Source organism: Lissotriton vulgaris, chromosome 2_1 (genome assembly GCF_964263255.1).
Source record: "Lissotriton vulgaris chromosome 2_1, aLisVul1.2, whole genome shotgun sequence".
Taxonomy (NCBI): domain Eukaryota; kingdom Metazoa; phylum Chordata; class Amphibia; order Caudata; family Salamandridae; genus Lissotriton; species Lissotriton vulgaris.
Window position 1 is genome coordinate 1,846,037,268 of NC_141687.1, and position 19,457 is coordinate 1,846,056,724.

The 19,457-nt window shown below is 44.5% G+C and overlaps 1 protein-coding gene across 2 annotated transcripts in view; it reads left to right on the forward strand.

Annotated features, from left to right (window-relative positions):
• Positions 1-19,457, forward strand: part of MAP2K5 (mitogen-activated protein kinase kinase 5) — a 1,222,966-nt gene that overhangs the window by 118,458 nt on the left and 1,085,051 nt on the right. The window lies entirely within an intron of this gene.

The following is a 19,457-nucleotide window of genomic DNA, read 5'->3' on the forward strand; positions in this document are numbered from 1 at the left end:
ATCTCACTTTGTCACTCACTGCGTCTCACCTACGCACTTTCACTCATACAGACACATAGAGACAAGACCAGCACACTCGCATATACACAGTCTCACACAAACTCTTCTTTTATTTCTATCTAGGACCCTAATTCGATATTCCCGATTCATGCCCCTATGTGGTTATAACAAATAGTATCCTTATAAAGGCATAAGAATCTCATCCAAATTTAGTAATAGCCCATGCAGTCCAAAACCCAGCAAGGCTACTCCCATAGACTCCTAGAAAGCACAACGCGTTCTTTAAACAAACAAAGCCTCCAGCAGCCCGGGAATTCCCCCTGCTTTTGTTTTGATTTGCACAAGAACTCCTGGAGTCCCAAAAGAACTGTTGGTTCTTAGTGACGTCTTATGTCCAACCTTACGTCAAACCCGGCACCTTTCAGGTATAAATATACAAACGTTGCCTTAAGCAAACACACAGTGGTGTGCAGCAGAGCGGCTATCTACTTATCCGAAGCCCAGCTGATGCGCGAGCCGAAGGAAGCCGCCCCTCCCTTTTGACGCACTGGAGAAGCTGCCTTTTCTCACGCAGAGAAATCCAGCTCCGGTGTTCCCAAGTCACCCTCGCGGGTTGCTGGGAGATCGAGTCCTGAGAAGCGAGATACAAGACCTCCTTCATTCTATAACCAAGGTATGGAGCTGATTAAAACCTTAGAGAGAATTCTTGATTCCGATACTTGGCAAATACCTAACTTAACTTAAAACTGCAACTTACTTACTCCTTCCCAAGTATTAGGCCTAGGTCAGGTACACCTGGGTAGGCGTATCTTAGAAGCACCAGTTGAGTTCGTTAGTCAATGTTTTTATGTATGTATATATTTTATCCATTTTAAAGTATCATATGGCTAAGAAACCATATCAATGCTTTTACAGTATTATTTCATAATACTACTTTTACTGTACGCACTTTACTTTATGACAAGTATTGCAATTGTGGCAATTCATTTCTCTTGCATGAGAAAGAAGACTGCTCAATAAAATAACACCTTTTATTGAAAACGCCCGTCTCTCTATTTCTCTGCACTCTGGTGAAATTAAGCATGCACGATTGACCGAGTGAAATAGCTGTCTATTGTTTTCACACGACTCTAGAGATACACTCTTTATTCTGAGGGAGCAAAGTTGTCAGGTTTATGCGGTTGTCAGAAACTAATCCCTTCTTGTCTAAATCAGGACGGTTAACCCTTTCCTGAACATTCAAGAAAGTTTCTAGTGACCTCTGAGCTAGCTGGCAAAACTAATTAAGTCTAACATAGTCAGTAGAGACCTAGATGACCCTAGTCCTACGTCTACACTGCTGTTTATGTTATTCCAATGCGGAGAGCCTATTGGGAATATAGGAACTACACTACATGGCGCCCAACGTTTGGTAAGGCGATAATCTAACGCAAGACACTAGAGTAACTCTGTCGTGCTTTTCACACAGACCCCTTTCTCCCGTAAAAACTCAAATAGACGTCTGGAGTGGGTGAAAGGTTAATATCCGCCGGAACTTAGTAGGATGAGAATCCTATGTATTAGTTTTTGGTTTAGTCAACGTTGAAGGATACAGTGTTCCAAAATATTGTGCACCTAATCTTTGTTTCCTTAAAACCTGCTCTGCAACAAAAACATTTGTAGTCAATAAAGTGACGGAAAGTGAAGAAGAAAGAGATAAAGAAGCATTAGCAACTCAACTCTTAGCGGAAGACACAAGTCTCCAGCAAGATGACCCGAATGCTATAATCATTCCGGTCAATATAAGAAAAACTATAACTCTTAAACTTATAGAAAATGGACTATCACCAAGAGGTGGTATGGTCATATTTGTGATAGAGGCACATGAGTATCGGCAGACAGAGGTATTCTATTCATGGATACAATTTCCAGCAGCACACGCTGTGAGAAAAGATTTCCACTATTACCAAATAGAGGAATCTCCGGATGTATACACTCCTTTCAAGGACGTTGAAATCCCACTAACTTACCAAGAGCACCTGCTCTGGTTTAATGGCGCCCTAAAACATTAAAATCACATCACCAGGCACGGTCCACCTGGTAGACCAGGAGCCACGTGGCCGGTTCTAGCCAGCTACACACCACACCCAGACATTGTTAAAATGTCGGACCGGGAACTTTTAGCTCAGCTAAAACTTTTAATTAAAATTTGTAGACAATTGGTCTAATATGTCATGCGGACTTCAACAGTCCAACCAGCAATTAACATCCCACAACTGACCACTCATCAGGGTAATACAAACAAAATTACACCACAGAACATACAATCATGTCTTGGAAAAACACCCATAAAACGGGAACAAATTCCATTCTGGTTAGCTCAAAAAATAACTCAAATAGAGGCAGCATTTCCTAATACTACACCTCATGAAAAACACAGAATTCTGACTATCTGCCTCCCAATGGGGGTCGCACCACATGTGGAGGACTGTGACACTTGGGGTACGGTCTTTGCTTCCATCTACACAAAAACACATGGTGTTCCGTCTATGGCGGTCATACCAGATGTACTAAGACAAATTCAGAACGAATACGGTCCAGAACCCGCTTTAACTCTGGGTATGAAATTACTAAAAGACTTTAAGCAGGTCTCGGCTATATTATTAGCCAACATAAAAGGAGAAGCAGCATGTGTGGCAATCCGCCAGAAATTAAAGGAGACAGATATCACAGACCAACCATTTGAACTTGCCAGAATCATAGAAAAATCCTATGAAGATCTAGGAAGAGATAGTTTGGGTGGGAAACCAATAAAACCCCAACTAACTAAAAATCCTGAAAAAACATTTATTAAAAATAATCTAAATACTCCAAAAAAGAGTTGGGATGGTAATAAGCAATCTGGAAGATGTAGATTGACTTAGTCAAGGAGGAATGTCACCCTTAGAAGCCACAAATGTAGCACATAGTAGCTCAGGGGCACCAGAGGAAAATATTCTGCCACAAACACGGAGGGAGGTTCCAAAAGCTGTCAACATAGTAAGGAAAAGGATTAGTAATAGGGGGATTAGGGAAGTCGAAGGGTCAGAAAGCTCAGAAGAAGGAGGCCTAAAATTGGTCTCCTGGAACATAGCCGGGCTAAAAAATAAGCTGCTTACTCCAGAGTGGGCCACCTTTATGGCAGCATATGACATCTGCCTGATGCAAGAGACCTGGGCACTAGAAGAGAGCTCGAATGCGACCTTTGCAACGTTTGACATCTTGGCAGTATCCACAGGCAGAGGGCGCCCGTCGGGCGGGCTATCAATTTGGATAGGAACTCACCTCGGAATTAAAGCAACCAAAATCCAAACAAATTCCCTGGACATCCAGTGTGTATTAATAGAACCCCCAAGTCAACAAATGTTAGCAATAATAAACACCTACTCGAGGCCATCTAGGAATGGCCAGGAATCAGCTACAATTAGAGCCCTGAATTCTTTTATTCAAGGGCTAGATCCATCTATCTCAATAATCCTCGGAGTGGATTTTAACTGCCAATTTGAACCTCTGGGTAGTCTAGAACTGGGTGACCAAGACGAGGTAGATGCGTTATGGCATATCCCGGATCCGAATATTGCCCCCGTCAGGGCATGAACACCCCTTGTGCTCCAAATAAAATGTTTCTCCCTTGCGACATCCCTGCGGGCGTGCAATGGGAGACTGGACCCTGACCGTCCAGCAATGGCAACTTTTAATCGGGCAAACAAAACAACCATCATTGACTACCTAATGGTGGATGCTAAAAACTGGGACAAGCTGAAAGAATTTAGGGTCATTCAAAGACAGGATAGTGATCATAATGCCCTGGTAGTAACTTTCAAACCAGGGTCATTTGGATTAAACACCCCTGACCACATACCTGCCACGATGACACTTCCTCTCACACTGACCAATAACAGAAGGAGGGTTAAGTGGCCCCACCTTCTAGATTCAACCTCGAAGCTTGCCAAAATCTACCAACTCGCTATTCCTTTTATAGAGCAGATGGGTGACTCGCCTGGTTGGCAGCAGGCACTAGATACGCACAAACAGCTAGTTGAGGTACTAGGGCATGTGTTTTTCCCCATAAGTAGAGTTAAGAAGCATGTTCCAAAAACACACCCCTGGTTTAATGATGCATGCAGGAACTCAAAAAAGGACCTCCTTGTGGCAATCAAGGCAAAAGATAGAGAGAGCATTAGGGCAGCTAGACTGATTTACAAAAAGGAGCTGACTAGGGGCAAAAGAGAGTGGGAAGAAGACAGGTGGGAAGAACTTAGAGGTGCCCTTGTGACGAAAGATGCCAAACTATTCTGGGAATTAGTAAATTCTGGTGCAAATGATGGTGAGGGGATTCCTCTACCAAATATCCCCCACTCAGTGTGGGAGGCGCATTTCTCTGCACTCTACACTAGCCCTGTGACCGGCTACAGTGACCATTTAGATAGGTCTGGCATGCTAGAGTTAGAAGGTCCCTCCTGGATCTCTCCTGCCCAAGACCCCCCGCACGAGTGTCGACTGCGGGGGGCCTCGGGCGTGGGACATCAGATAGACCATATGGTCACTGAGACGAGGATGGCCCAGAGAAGTGGTGAGAGTATTTCAGTCAAGGAGGTGGAGACTGCAATCATTAGACAACTCCCTAACAAAGCACCAGGCCTCAATGGGGTTCCGGGTGACCTTTTCCGTTCTCAGCCAAAGATCTGGGCTCCGTACCTAACCGTATTGTGTAATGCAGTCCTATTGGGGGAAAAGATGCCTGACACCTCGGCGGGGGCCGAGATCGTTCCCATTTTCAAGAAGGGGTGCCCTTTGGACCCGTCAAACTATAGACCAATCAGTCTCTTGGATACTACCCAGAAACTGATGGGCCGGATACTCCTGGATAGAATACTGGGATGGGCGGAGGAGCATGAAGTAATGACTACCCATCAGGCCGGCTTTAGATCAGGGATCTCGACCACGGACCAACTCTTTAGGCTGCAGGTCCTTTTTTGGAAGACCGTAAGTGTCGAGGGTGGCAGCCTCTACCTGGTCTTCGTAGACCTGCGGGCCGCTTTCGACCTTGTGCGGAGGGAGAGTCTATGGAGGGTCTTCAAAGATCTTGGCCTTCCTCCCTATCTATTGGAGGCCTTGAAGCGGTTTCATGCAGGGAACTATGCCCGGGTGAGGTGCGGGAAGAACGGGAACTATCTGCACGTTTCCCTGTAACTAGAGGCGTACGCCAGATCTGCGCCCTAGCTCCTACGCTCTTTAGTCTCTATATAAATGGCCTGGTGGGGGAACTAGATAGAGTCAGGGATAGCGATGCCCCTTGGTTGGCGTCAGGTCGGGTGCCTGCTCTGATGTTCGCAGACGGCACCTTATTGTTGTTGCGAACATCAACAGGCATCCAGAGGGTTTTGGACTTTTTTGTTTCATTCTGCGCCTCGCGGGGACTCGAGATTAATTTAGAGAAAACAACATTTATGATCTTCGGTCCCCCGAAACGCACCCGCCCTAACCCTACATTAAACGGCACCCCGCTCGAAAGGGTGAGAACTTTTGTATACCTGGGGGTCACTTTGACTGAGGACTTTGGTTGGGGCCCTCAGGTAGCCAAATCTACCCTAATGCTCTCACAGATACTAGGGGGCATAGGTAAGTTCCAGAGGACAACACAATTTAAGCCAGTCTCCCCAGCGCTTGAAATCTACAGCGTTCAAGTTAGACCAGCTGTAACTTATGGTGCAGAACTTTGGGGACATTCGAGTATAGCAAGTCTTCTCAGGGTTGAACGGGCCTTTATGAGGAATCTAATTGGTCTACCCCAAAGTACCCCGCTCATACCCTTGAGATTTGACCTAGGTGTGGAGCCCATCTCTGAACTATTAGCGGCCCGACCCCTCCTGTACTGGAGAAGGCTCTGGACAGTACCTGAGCTTGCGGACTACAGAGCTGAGTTCACTGCTGTCTGGGGGTCGTTGAAGAGTAAGAAAATACCCTGGTTGCTCCATATTAATACTATTGCCTATCAAATAGGAATGCCCCAAATATGGGAGACCCCGGCGGAGAGTTGTCCAGGGGTGCGGAGAACTGAGCTGCTGGCCTCTCTGAGGCATTATAACCTAAGTTTGCTGCACTGCTTGCCAAGTATGGGCAGGTTGTCTTCGGAATTTTTACTGGTAAAATTCGTGCCCAGGAGGGAGGAATTTCTGGACCTAATAGAACCCCCCCCCCCCCTGCAAGAAAACTATATACACAACTAAGGCACGGTTGCCTGCCATTTGGGACACTGACCTGCAAATGGACAGGTCAAGAGGAGGGAATCTGCCCTGTCTGCAACGATGGTAAAGAAGATATTGCCCATGTTTTGTTCTTTTGCCCTGCTTATAGCGCAATCCGGAGAGCTTGGCTGGTACCACTATGTAGAAATCTGGGACTAAAACATTGTGCTCAAGCCGTTAGAATTTTAAAATATGATACATCCCCCCTCATTGTGTTTTCGGTCTCCCGCTTTTTGTACGGCATGTGGCGCAGAAGGTCTACTCTGATTAATTGTGACTAACCATGATGATGGCCATTTTTTCGTTTGATAACTGATTGTATAATCATGTTTTAACTGCTGGTTCTTAATTATTTACGTATTTTTTTGTATGTACATATTTTATCTGTGCTTTTATGGTCGTTGACCGAAATAAAGTTATCACAAACGACAAAAAAATAAACAATCCACTCCCAAGGAAAAACGATTCCAGTCCAGATGAAGGTCTCCTCAACGGAGAGCAAGATCTCCTGGCAGAGGAGGCAAGTCTCCACAAAGGGAACCCTCTGAGAAAACATACAATCTTAGAGATAGGGATAAATTGAGAAAACCTGATAGATATCAAGATATTGATACACGTCCCTCTCGCTCTTTTCAGACTTCCTCACAGAAATCGGAAAGAAGAGGAAGGTCAGAACACAAGGAAGAGCACGTCAAGTCCAAAGTCAAAGAACCTGCTCATCAAAGTAAAAAATCACAATTTCCCAGAAAGAAGGTAGCAAGTATTAAAATTAAACATGCCGAGGATTCTGAGGAAACAACTGAAAAACGGATAGTGGGCCCAGATAATGCTAGACAGCGCAGCAGAAGTGACCATAGCTCGCAAGATCCTGATGAATCTTCTGGAGACAGTGGACATGAATGAATACATTCAGGTGGAAACTGCAGACACGCGAGTTAGCGTGCCCCAAAAACTATATGAAATAACATTACATATAGAGGGAGATAAAACTAGGAAAATAAAAGGTCTCTTTTGAGACAATCTTTCTAAAGGCTGTGACATCCTGTCACCAGAGTTTGTCAGGGATTGCCCTCATGGCGAAGAAATGATTATGCCTGTTTTCTCAAATCGTATTCCACTTCATAAAAAATACACATTCGCAAGAAAATGGGCAGTGGCTCAAGCCCCTGCATTATACAAAAATCATGTAGGATGGGATGAGGACTCTCCTCACCACAAAATCCAGTTAAAAAATCAACCCACTGCACAAAGGCAGTGCCCAGTTAAGCAAGAAGCTAAAAAGCAAGTCTGGGAGATCTTAGATCAACTTGAATATCAAGGGGTGATTGAAACATGCACCTCACAAATGAACAATCCTTTGTTTCCTGTCTCCAAGCCAGACGATTCATATTGTCTAGTTTTGGACTACAGACATTTAAACTCCTGCTGCAAAACTTTTGCAGTACAAAATTCACACAGTGCAGCACTAATGAACAACATCGTGCGCAAAAAAGTTAAAACAACATTAGATATCTCTAATGGATTCTTCTGTCAAAACATTGCACCTGAAAGCAGGTATTTGACCGCTTTCTCAATAATGGGGTCGCAAAAACAATTTTGCCGGCTCCCACAGGGATTCAAGACTAGCCCAGGATTATTCTCAGCAAGGGTAACAGATTTACTACAAATATATGAGGATGAGGCATTATCATATGTCGATGACATCTATCTTACAGACGATGACCTGGAGACTCACTTAAAGAGTGAACACTATAATTCTTGGGTTCGCATCAGAGGGTTACAAATTCAACTTTAAAAAGTCAAGAATTGCCCATCTAACAGTCCTATTTTTAGGATATGAATTATCAAGTGAAGGCAAAAGCCTGGCAGACAACTTCCTAGAGAAGTGTGCAGTACTCCAAGCACCAAAAACGCTGAAAAATTTACAATCAATACTAGGCTTCCTGAATTTCGGTAGAACATACATTCTAAATTATGCAGAGAGGGTTAAACCTCTCTATGAATTAATAAAACCTGATTTCAAACCAATACATTGGACTCAAAAACACACAGAAATTTTGATATCATTACAGACAGACATGTTAACTAAAACAAAACTGCAAACACGCAAAAACATACGCAACCTTGTAATCCGAGTCATCCCAGGAAGATGCGGATTCACATACCTGGCCTCTAATGAGGGAGAAACGGTACCTATAGCTTACAAAGCACATTTGTACACTCAAGCTGAAATGAAATTCAGATCTACAGGAAAAATTCTGACAGTGGTTCACTGCTGTAGCAAGAGAAAGAGCCCTCGCCCAAGGCAAGAGAATAACTGTTTATACAGCAGAATCAGCCCTTGAGGCATTAACAAGTCCACGCAATCTGAGTGCAGTGGCATTAGATCCAAAATGGATACAATGGGAAAATTCTCTTGCTACAGAAGACGTGAAATACTATTTTGACCCGAAAATGAAAAAACTAGATGATCTAGAATACGAACATGAATATCCTCTGCCAATCGAAATTCTGCCTCTCGAACAATATACCTGTGTAATCTATATGGACAGATTTGCACACCATTACGATGTAGAGAAAAAATCCTACAATGCAGCGTGCGCGATTGTTAAAGGTCGCTGGCGTTCTGGTAAATTCAAACCAATGATTACCAAAACTGAATCACTAAGAAACTGTTCAGCTCAGCAAGCTGAAATAAGATCTTTAAAGATGGCGCTTGAAAATGCCGATCGCGAATTCCCCACACTAATAGTGTGCGATCCGCATTACTGCGTAAAGTCATACAACAGTGACATGCAGACATGGAGCAAAAACGGTTACAAAGATGACACAGGTGCCACAATAAAGCATAAAACACTTTGGGAACAAGTAGTTCTTTTGCAGAAAGAACTACAAAAGACTCACGTGATACATACACTGAGTCATCAACGTGATGGTGTTCACGTTGCAAGAAATTCATTGGCTAACAGAGCCACAACGGCAGCGGTTCAACCGGCTTCTGTAGCCACAAAAAAGCGTTCTAAAAACACATAGATGGAGAAACCATGCTGGCGGTAAAAGCGTCGTTAAAAGGCGATTATGCAGCATTACCTCTCAACTATCCACTCAGTAATACATACATAATTGATGCAAACTCCGTTCCTTTTGCTCAAATCCCTGGAGTGGGGGATAGAGTAATTCCAAACACGAACCGGAGAGTTTTCTTGATTGAAGACTCACACATGGGACTAGGTCCGAGGCACCAAGATATCTTGAAATCTCTAATAGAATTACAATCAGAATACTGGTGGCCGGGGATGAGCTTGCAGATTTACAAATTTGCAATAGATTGTCCGGACTGCAACAAAGATTGCAGTTGTGAACCGGACCAGATTATTGCCAGGACACCTTTATTAGAAAGCATCAGGCGATCTATTCGCAGAAATCCAGCCGGAGAAATGCGTCCCCATAATTATTGAGACGAGATTCACCTAAAAATGTGGCCCCAGCGCTCGGCTGACGCCAGAACTGTTATAAAAGATTTGCGAGTCTTTATCGGCACATACGCAATTGGCATGCTACATTCTGACCAGGGTCTTGCGTTTAGCTCTCGAGCTTACAAAGAGACCATGACCAGCATGGGCATTGCATTGCGGTACTCTTCTCCCTTCCATCCTGAGGGAAATGCGGTAGCGGAAAGAAAAAACAGTGACATAAAGCAATCTATAACAGCGAGGGTATTAGGTTCGGGTGATGGGTGGGTCAAACATCTAATAAGTGTCCAACGTAGTCTTAATAACATGCCAAGAAATTCTCTAGGAGGTATCAGTCCATACAAACTTTTGTTTGGTACTAGAATGATTATCAAACTTCAGTGGTAAAAGAAAAACTTTTGATATCAAAGAACGTTTGGCTGTTTTACAGGACTTGAATGAAACAAGAAAGAGTCTAAGTAACATAAAGTTTAAGCCAACAATCACTGAAGAACCACCTGTCCCAGCAAGACCTGTCTGGATTCCAAACATTGGGGATCTGGTCAGAGAAAAGATCTCGGTGAAGAAGGAATTTGGGCCTTCTTACAGAAAAGCAGTACCTGTCTTAGCTGTCAGCGGAACAAGATCAGTAGTACTACCGCCACTTGCTGGTAAAAAGGAGAACAGAATTGTTTCCATCGACCTGGTGAAACCACAAACATGTGGCCGATTAAAAAATAGCAGGCCCAGTGGATTACCAAGAAATAGCAGAAGACCAAACTTTGCTACAATCCAAGAGGTTCAAACTGAGAGACTAATCACATTCGATAAACCTGCAGTAAATAAAAAAGGACTATGCAACAAAGCCATGGAACTGATGCCTCTTGGAACCCAGATTGCAACAATTCCTGATGATACACCAATCTACAACGATGTAGCCTCAGACTGTACAAATGTAACAAAAGAAAATGCAAAGATCAATGGAAATCCGGAAGCAATCCCACCAATTGACAGAACTGCATCTGGCTATTTTATCAACTTTGATGACTTTTACGATGATCCAAGTGAACATGGAGACAATCCAGCAACAAAAACTTTCAAAGAAAAAATAACCAAGCTTTTTCACCAACTAAAAGAAACATATCTGATTTCACCATGGATTGAATTTTGGACTGCTTTATGTGTACTTTTCCTCCTGCTTTGGCTCATCATGGTTTTATACTTGGGTAAATTAATTGATGGAAAATATAGTACAATGGACACAGCAAGTCAGAACATCAACTTGGTCCTAAAGTCTCACAGATCCTCTCTGTAGGAAGGTGGATATCTGACTATGGTTACCCCCAACTTTTTGCCTGGTGTTTTGCTGGTATTTCGACTTAGTTGACCTGGGACCCTGCTATTCAGGGCCCCAGGCCTACTGCTCTCTCTGTAAAATGGATTCCCTGTACCTTAGGTACATATCTAATTGGATACTGAGTCACCTTATCAGTCCCTGTACAGTGTACCTTAGGTACCCAGGGCATAGGTGTACCCAGGGCCTACCAGGGGCTGCAGCATGTATTATGCCACCCCTGGCTGGCCATCCAAATCTGACACAACTGGCTGCACGACAGCTGGGGCAAGGTGGTGTAATCACCCTTTGCTTTAGATATAGTATTCCTATATCTAACCCTAAAATGGACACATGTATTCCTATCAGTCATTCCTATGTCAGGCCTTATCAATCCTGAAGGCAGAGTGCGTGGAATTATGTGAGATGGTGCTCTGGCATGAGCTGAGCCCGTTTGCAGCTTGCGGAACTAAGTCCTAATAGCTGTTCCATGATAACGTGTACCATATACTCTTAAGTGCCTTATAATCCTCGCGGTTATTTGCCAACTTTGGTATCGCTTTATCAAAACATGTCGAGTAAGGTGTCATACGAATTGGAATACTAACCCCTCGCCAATTCTGGTGACGGGGTTAGCATTCCACCCTTCTAGAGGGACACGACATGTATGTAACTGTGAACCCCGGTTAAAGCTTAACACAGCCTCAGCTCCACAAAATGGATGCTGCCACCACAGACACAAGTCTGACCTCCTGCTGCTGGGAGTCCTTCCAGCGAGAGAGCTTGGACAAAGGGTTTCCTGTCAGGGGCGGTGCTAGCACCATCCCAGACAGGGTTTTGTGTATCCCAGGTAGGCAGGGCTGAGAGGAAGGTGACTGCCAGTGGCACCCCGGTGCTCACTGTGCATATGCCGGCTTGAACCAGTTCCAGGGGCACACCAGCCCCTGAGCTGGGGAAAGTCCGGACAAGGGAGAGGGGTGTAACCACCCCCCTCCTGGTCCCACCCATGGGCAGGACCTAGTTGCGTGCCAGCCCCTTTCTTTAGTATAAAGGTAGGAGCGGGCCCCCTTCCCAAATTAGACAATTCTGAATCTTGATGACTTTCCACGAAAGAACTCTTGAACCTTTCTGAAGACTCTCCCTTGTGGCTAAAGAGTAGCCACCCTGCACCAGCGGGCACCATCTAAGCGCATGCGGTTTGCTGTAAGTCCATCCTCCGGATCAAGACTGCCCAGCTCGACGAGACCCGGATTCCCTGCCATCTCTGACCTCTACCTACATCATCAGCCCAGCTGAGATTCGCAGGTGTGACGAGACCCGAGGGACCGGCCATCTTCAGAACCTGCATGACGCTTATCCAGCACGACCGCCGAGGGATCCTCGAGTGAGTGCTTTGGGGTTTGAGAAGTCCTAACCCTGAGCAGCTCCAGCACCGAAGTCCAGCCCCCCAGCATCCACGAGATCTGCGTGGGGCCCTTCTGCTCTTTGCTGCTCACCGTGTTGTCCGGCTACTTGCCTGCTGGCTTGTGGCCCTCCTGACGACGAACCACGACACTTCCATCGCTGGTCTGGTTGCTCCAGACTGGCACTGGCCCTTGCTCCCCTCCAACAGAGGAGCACCCCGGACCCTCCTGGTCCACTCCAGACGCCATCTTGAGTCCACCGCGTGGGCTTGCCTTTGCCAAGGCTTGTTGCTCCAATCCTGGTTTCAGCAGCGCCGACAGCAGACACCTTCGTGGGACAGCTCGCACCTCCATCCTGGTCGCCGACAACGCCTCCTGGTCCGAGAGACTGCAGAGCCCAGCGTCGCCCACTCACCTGGTCGAGGTGACTTCATCCGGTGCCATCCTGGGGCCATCTGATCACTGGCTAGTGATCAAGAACTGAGTCCCCTCTGCTTTCAGGTCATCTTCAACTCCGATCCAGGCTTGGATCCCATCGAACTTCATCACTGGTCACCTGCCAGCAACTTCTTCTTTCAGGCTCCATAGACTGTAACGAGGATTCCCGACGTCTTTTGAACCCTATGCAGCCGCAGCCCCTGGGCTAGGTAACTTGAGCATTTCGGTGCTCCAACGTAGGTTCACTATCTAAGTGTCCAGATCCTTTTTCGTTTTCAGCCTAACTAGTCGGATTCGTCCGATAACACTAACTTTACGAAATCTAGCATCCAAAGACTTTGTCCCGCATTCCGCGTGAGAGGGCACACTGTGCACCCGATTCCCCCTAGGACTCCTGCTCCTAACCTGAAGGTTCAGTAGTGTAGTCCTAGCGATTCTAAAGCCTCTGGATCCAGTTACTTACCTGCTAGTATTTTGCATTCCACTTTTGTAGTATATGTTTTTTCGTGCCCCTCGGGCATTTGTGTAAATTGTGCAACTTAAAGTATTTTCTTAAGAGTTTTGTTATGTGCTTAGCTCCCTGACTCATAAAGAGATCCGGGTAGACTTGTTATAAATAAATATCCTTTTATTTTCATAACAACTTGTGTGGTGTCCTTTCACTTGGTGTTCAAGGGGTATATGTGATGGTATAACAGCTGGCTTAACACGCCCTCTAGAGTTTAGCCTAAACACTGCTCTTGTCCATGCTACTAGGATAGCTGGTCTATAAGGTTGACTTACAACCAATCATCAATAAGGGTCGTTTGGAATGATACATAGTGATCACTAGAATAGTGAGCACTGCATATCAGGTCAACTTCTCACACTCTCACATCGAGAAAAGAAAACTATCATCAGTGAACATCACAGCCAATCCAAAACCTGGGGGTATAGCATGGGACAGAACTGAATATGAAATTTATGGCCCGATTGAGCTCTTGAAGTATCCACACCAGTTTAAGGTTTCCTTAAGTGATTTTGTGATACCAAGTTCTTTTTCTGATGATTGGGACTTTGAAAATATTAACAATATGATGTCCGATTTAGTAATGTCAGCTAAATTTACAGAACATGATTATTTACAGGTGTACCGACCGGATTTTCGGACAAGATGGAATCAGCTCCTAGGAGCCCCTCTAACCCAATCGGAACGTAATCACCTCCCTCCTTAGAACATATTTACAATGGGTATGGATATAGGTATGTACATCTCGTACCTAAGGATGGGGGAAAATAGCAATAAACATGCATAAGTTTTCTACAATATCCTATTCATACCAGCTAGTCTCGCGGCCACTTAGGCCCAGACTAATCTACCCTGGGGCAGATCTGATTATGTACCCTTACACACTGATCTCTCTCAGTGCTCACTCGACACGCAATCCGGCGTGCCTACACACGGGCCTGCAGTCCCAGTGCTCTCATTTACTTATCCGGTCCACAATCCGGCGGACCTCCACACAGTGTCCCCCCGGTGCTCTCATTCACTTACACACGATCCACAATCCGGCGGATCTCCACACCGTGTCCCCCCGTTGCACTCATTAACGCCGCATACCAACGACGATCACTTTCCTATGAACACCAATGGAAGAAATCTCTCATTGTCTACTCAGGATAAAACTACGATAATAGAAATTAGTACGGCTTTCCAAATTGAAGTATGTACCTTCTGCTCTTGGCATCAAACGTTCCCGCTCTCCCTCATTGCTCAGTCACTTCTTACCTGATCGGGATTCGCATTAGTTCATGCAAACAATGTCTGACTAGAAGACCAGGTTACCCTGATTGAACAAGAATACAAGGCACATGTCGGTTCACTAAGTACTGGGGTATTTTTATTACAATAATTATAAACATAACACTATACGATAGTATATATATATATATATTCTGCAAAGAAAAGTAAAAGGTTAGAATGTGCACTCTATAAGGGAAAGGGCAGAGGTCACCTTGTTAACGTGAAGTCGGGGTTCGGCAGTCATTTAGGTTCCCTTCTCATCTGTGTTCTGGCTCGTCTCGGAATCACACCTTAGGAGTCACGGGTACACGTCTGCACCGCTATGCTCGATCTCCTTTGCTTCCCTCCAAGTCACTGGAACCTCTCTCGCTATTAACTGATGTCTCTTTCTGTCTCTGATCGCTCTGCGCTACTGTAATGGCCAGATTTTCTGCTTAGATGGAATCCGCCCCTAGGGGCCCCTCTAACCCAGCCAAAACGTAACCACATCCCTCCTCAGGACCATCTATCCAGGCACCTGGGTACCTACCTGAGGATGGGGAACTCGCAATATACAAGCTCATATTATCAGAAACACCACTAAATCTATAGGGATACTAAGAATACTCACTGATTACTAAGGACATCCATGCCCTACACCACACTCATACCTTATAGTCTCGCGACCACATGGGTCCAGACTAATCTACCCTGGGGCAGTTCTGATTATCTACCATTACACACCAGTGTCCTCCCTGGTGTTCTCATTACACACATGGGTCTGCAGCCCCAGTGCTCTCATTTATATCTGGTCTACAATCCGGCAGACCTACACACCTCTCTACCTTAGGTGCTCTCACTTACACACGGCCCGCAATCCGGCAGGCCTCCGCACCGTCTCCTTCCGGTGCTCTCACTTAACACAAGCCACAATCCTGTGGGTATACACACTGACCGCAATCAGTGCTCTCACTAACGCCACTTACCAATGACGACCACTTTCCTATGGACACCTATGGTTTTCTCTTGGGAAGTCTCTCTCACTATTCACTAAGGGCTTACTACTACAATATTAGGAGTTAGCCAATTACTAATATGTGCCTTCTGCTCCTGGCATCAAATGTTCCCTATCTCCCTACTTATTCAGTCACTCCTTACCTGACCGGGATTCACATCCGTTCATGCAAACAACGCCTGACTAGGAGAACTAGATTACTATGATTGAACAAGAATACAAGGCACATGTCAGTTCACTAAGAACTGGGGTCATCTTTATTTTGACAATAATATAGACACACACAGATCTGTATTATAATGGACACATCCACATGTAACTGACAAAGACTATAGATAGAACACACCGCTGCAAGGAAAAGGGTTAGCAATACAAAAGCCTAGGGAATAAAGACAAGATTAAGATGTAAGTGTAAAGTAAACTAATATGACAGGAGCAATATCACCTGATTAGTGTGGAGTCTTGTTCTAGCTGTCATCTGGGCTCCTCTCTCGTCTGTGTCTTGGCTCATCTCAGACTCTCTCTCTCTCCTGCACTCTTGGATACACCTCTGCGCTGATCACTTTGCACTGGATTTCTCTCCCCGCGGACTCTCTCTCCACATTCCAACTTCAATCTAATAGTTTTGGCCGTTCTGATACTGTTCATTCCACTAGCTTGTTCACTCTGTTTCAAGGTTTCTGTGCCAATGTCCAATTAACTCCAGCTGCTCCCACAGGTTAATCCAACCTCTACTTCAGTCTCTTCTAAAAGGCATTACTTCAGACTCCAGCTATTCACAACTCCTCCTGATAAGTAACTGCTTCTGACTGCTTCCTTCAGTTCCAGCTCACTGACTGTCTGTTTGTCTTCTCTCTGTTCCAAGCATTTTCTGCCTCTTCTCCTCCTGCAGTTCCACTCCTCCAACTCTACCAACACTCTCTGCTTCTCCAATTCAACTCCGCTCTCTCTAGCTTGAACTCTCTCTCTCCTACTCCAACAGCTCCTCACTCTTCTACCACTCCAGCTCAACTCCCTGACTCCGCCTCTGCACTTCACTGATATAGAATGCTGTTTTCTCATGGAAAGTTCCAGCCATCAGCCTGCCGCCCACCAGATCTCTGCACCACTTCGCATCAAGGACACACACCCAGCTGGCCAGCCTTTTGTGGTGTCTTTGACACAGAGAATAATACAGCCTACCGATAAGGGCTGGCCCAGACCGGTTCTCTCCAAGTGAACAACAGCTTTACCTATAAACTTTACCTTTACCCTGAAAGCCTCTCAGCTTCATCAACATGGAGTCTGTCTAGTTCTGGGCCTATACGCCTGAGAAGGATGAAATACCCCTTAGCTCTGTCAGAGTACCTACATAAACCATACCAATGTGTAATATAAAGTCAGGACCACAGGATCCAACCTCTACTATAAGCAAGTATGTCAAAGCCAATTGGCAATAGACAGATTAGAGTCCAGAATAAGGGATCTATCATCATATTAAGCAGCTATCCTCTTCTAGGTCTGGAAAAAGGGCTTAAAAGGGCCAACACAAGCTAAGAATACCTATCCTAGATCTGAGCAAGATTAAAGTCTATACTACTGCCCGCTAGGGCCAAAAACCCTGTCAACACATTCCACCCTTAGACTTTATTTTGCGAACATCTATCAACAATAACATCCATTTAAACAAACATCAACACAATCTATCAACAAATCAAAAACCAAAAAACTCTCCAAAATAAATGACCACTTAAAGAAATTCCACCTGAAACTTAATGTAGGGAATACAAATCTAACAACTAACTGAAAACAAATCGAAGCACCCTTGACTTGAATGCTGAAACATATCTAAGATTTGATCTGATAAGAACAGAAACTATCCAAAGCATCCTCAAACTAAATGTACCTCAACTTCTAGTGATAACTGGTGAAAACTAGTGATGTAGGGACTTATGTGTTGAATGAAAACAGCAAGGGGCCTAAATGGGGCCTACCTACTTCGGACAACTTAAGAACTAAATGTGTTTCAACTTCTAATGATAAAACAACAAAAGGGCCTAAATGAGGCCTACCTACTATGGTCAACTTAAGCTAATGATAACTCATGAAATCTATTGGTGTAGGGCCTTGTTTGTGGAATAAGAATAACAATGGGCCTAAATGAGGCCTACCTACTTTGGTCAACTTAAGCTAATGATAACTCATGAAATCTATTGGCGTAGGGGCTTGTTTGTGGAATAAAAATAACAATGGGCCTAAATGAGGCCTACTGACATTGGTCAACTTAAGGAAACATTTGGTGAAATCTGAGAAATAAACATGACAAATTGTTCTCAAGGTCTGGGCAAACATTAATAATAAAAATAGGACATAATCATACTAAAAGACACACCTCCCAGGACAACCTAAAGTCTAGGGTAACCACCCTTGGATCAATCAAAGTGAAAGTGTAATAACAAGAAAATAAAGACAACCCCATTCCTACAAAATAGCTGGTGTAGCACTATGCATTGAAATATATCTAAACGTGGTGCATACATAAAAGCACAAAACAGTTAGCACCTAGTTTTCATCACACTGTGGAACACATGTGTGTACCACCATTTAAAAATTGTTGCAGAAAACAGGAAAACTATAATAGGTGACTGCATCCTAAAAAGCAAAGATAGTACTTCATAAACATCAAAAACATGAAAACATTTCTTTTTGTTTAAAAGTGGGGCCTGTTCGTAGTGATTGCAAAGAAAAACATGGGAATAATGCAGGCCAAGTAATTGCATAACAAAATCCTTTTGCGGGAAACATTATCAAAATCCAATTGCAAGTTGTAAGTCCAATGTCAATCCTTCATTGGCAAAAACTGTTTCAGTCAAATTTTTTTTTTGGGAATATCAGTGTAGGTCACCACCCTGCATCTGTATCCGGTAGCAAGGAAGCACGTCCTCCGCCGTTGATCCACCACCAATCCGGTCTGGTCTGGTCTGGTTCCATCTTCCAAAAATAATAAACTAACATAAAAACATGAAAATAAAAAACTAACATAATAAAGGGAGTGGGACGGGGGGTGGGCCGACGCACACACCGAACACCACAACCCAGCAACCTAGGACAAGAAAACAAGTATCATTAATCTTGCAGGATAACATTTTCCATTTAAAAAGCACCCCAAGTGCTTTTCATTGTCGAAAGAAAAAAAAAAAAATTAATGAATTAAAAACATTCTTCTAAAGTCAAGAAATAATTAAAATCATATACTTTTAAATTTGTTTGGGCAAAATCTAATTTTTACATACACAGCCAGAAGGGCCTAGTAATACCCTAATCCTCTGTGAGTCAGCCCCTCCCTTCAGAATACGCAGGAGCCAGGCTACAGTGTGAAGTAATTTGAATCACTGCCAAGGGCTGATCTCACTGCAAGGGGAAGGCCCTGCCAAGCACTCGATCCAAGCATCTCTAGTCTCTAATCAGGGAAGCCTACCCAGGCCTACTGTATCTAACTAACTCCAAGGGCCAAGAGTCTGCCAACTACTCTGCATGTGCAAGGATCCCTTATCAGTAGGCAATGAAGCTGTCTGCGCCGACAGCCAGGAGGAGCAAGTTGACCCCCCCTTACATAAACATTCCGTCCGCGGAACAAAATTGGATGTTGGCCAATCATAACCAGACAGGCAGTGTTCGGAGCCTCTAGAGGGAAAAAGCCCCCCTTTTCAAACCAGCTGGTCTGCCAAGGTCGACAAACACATTCTTTGTAAGCTGTTCCCAGGCCTGATTCTCTAACTAACGAAAGCAAATTCAACTGTGGTAAAAAG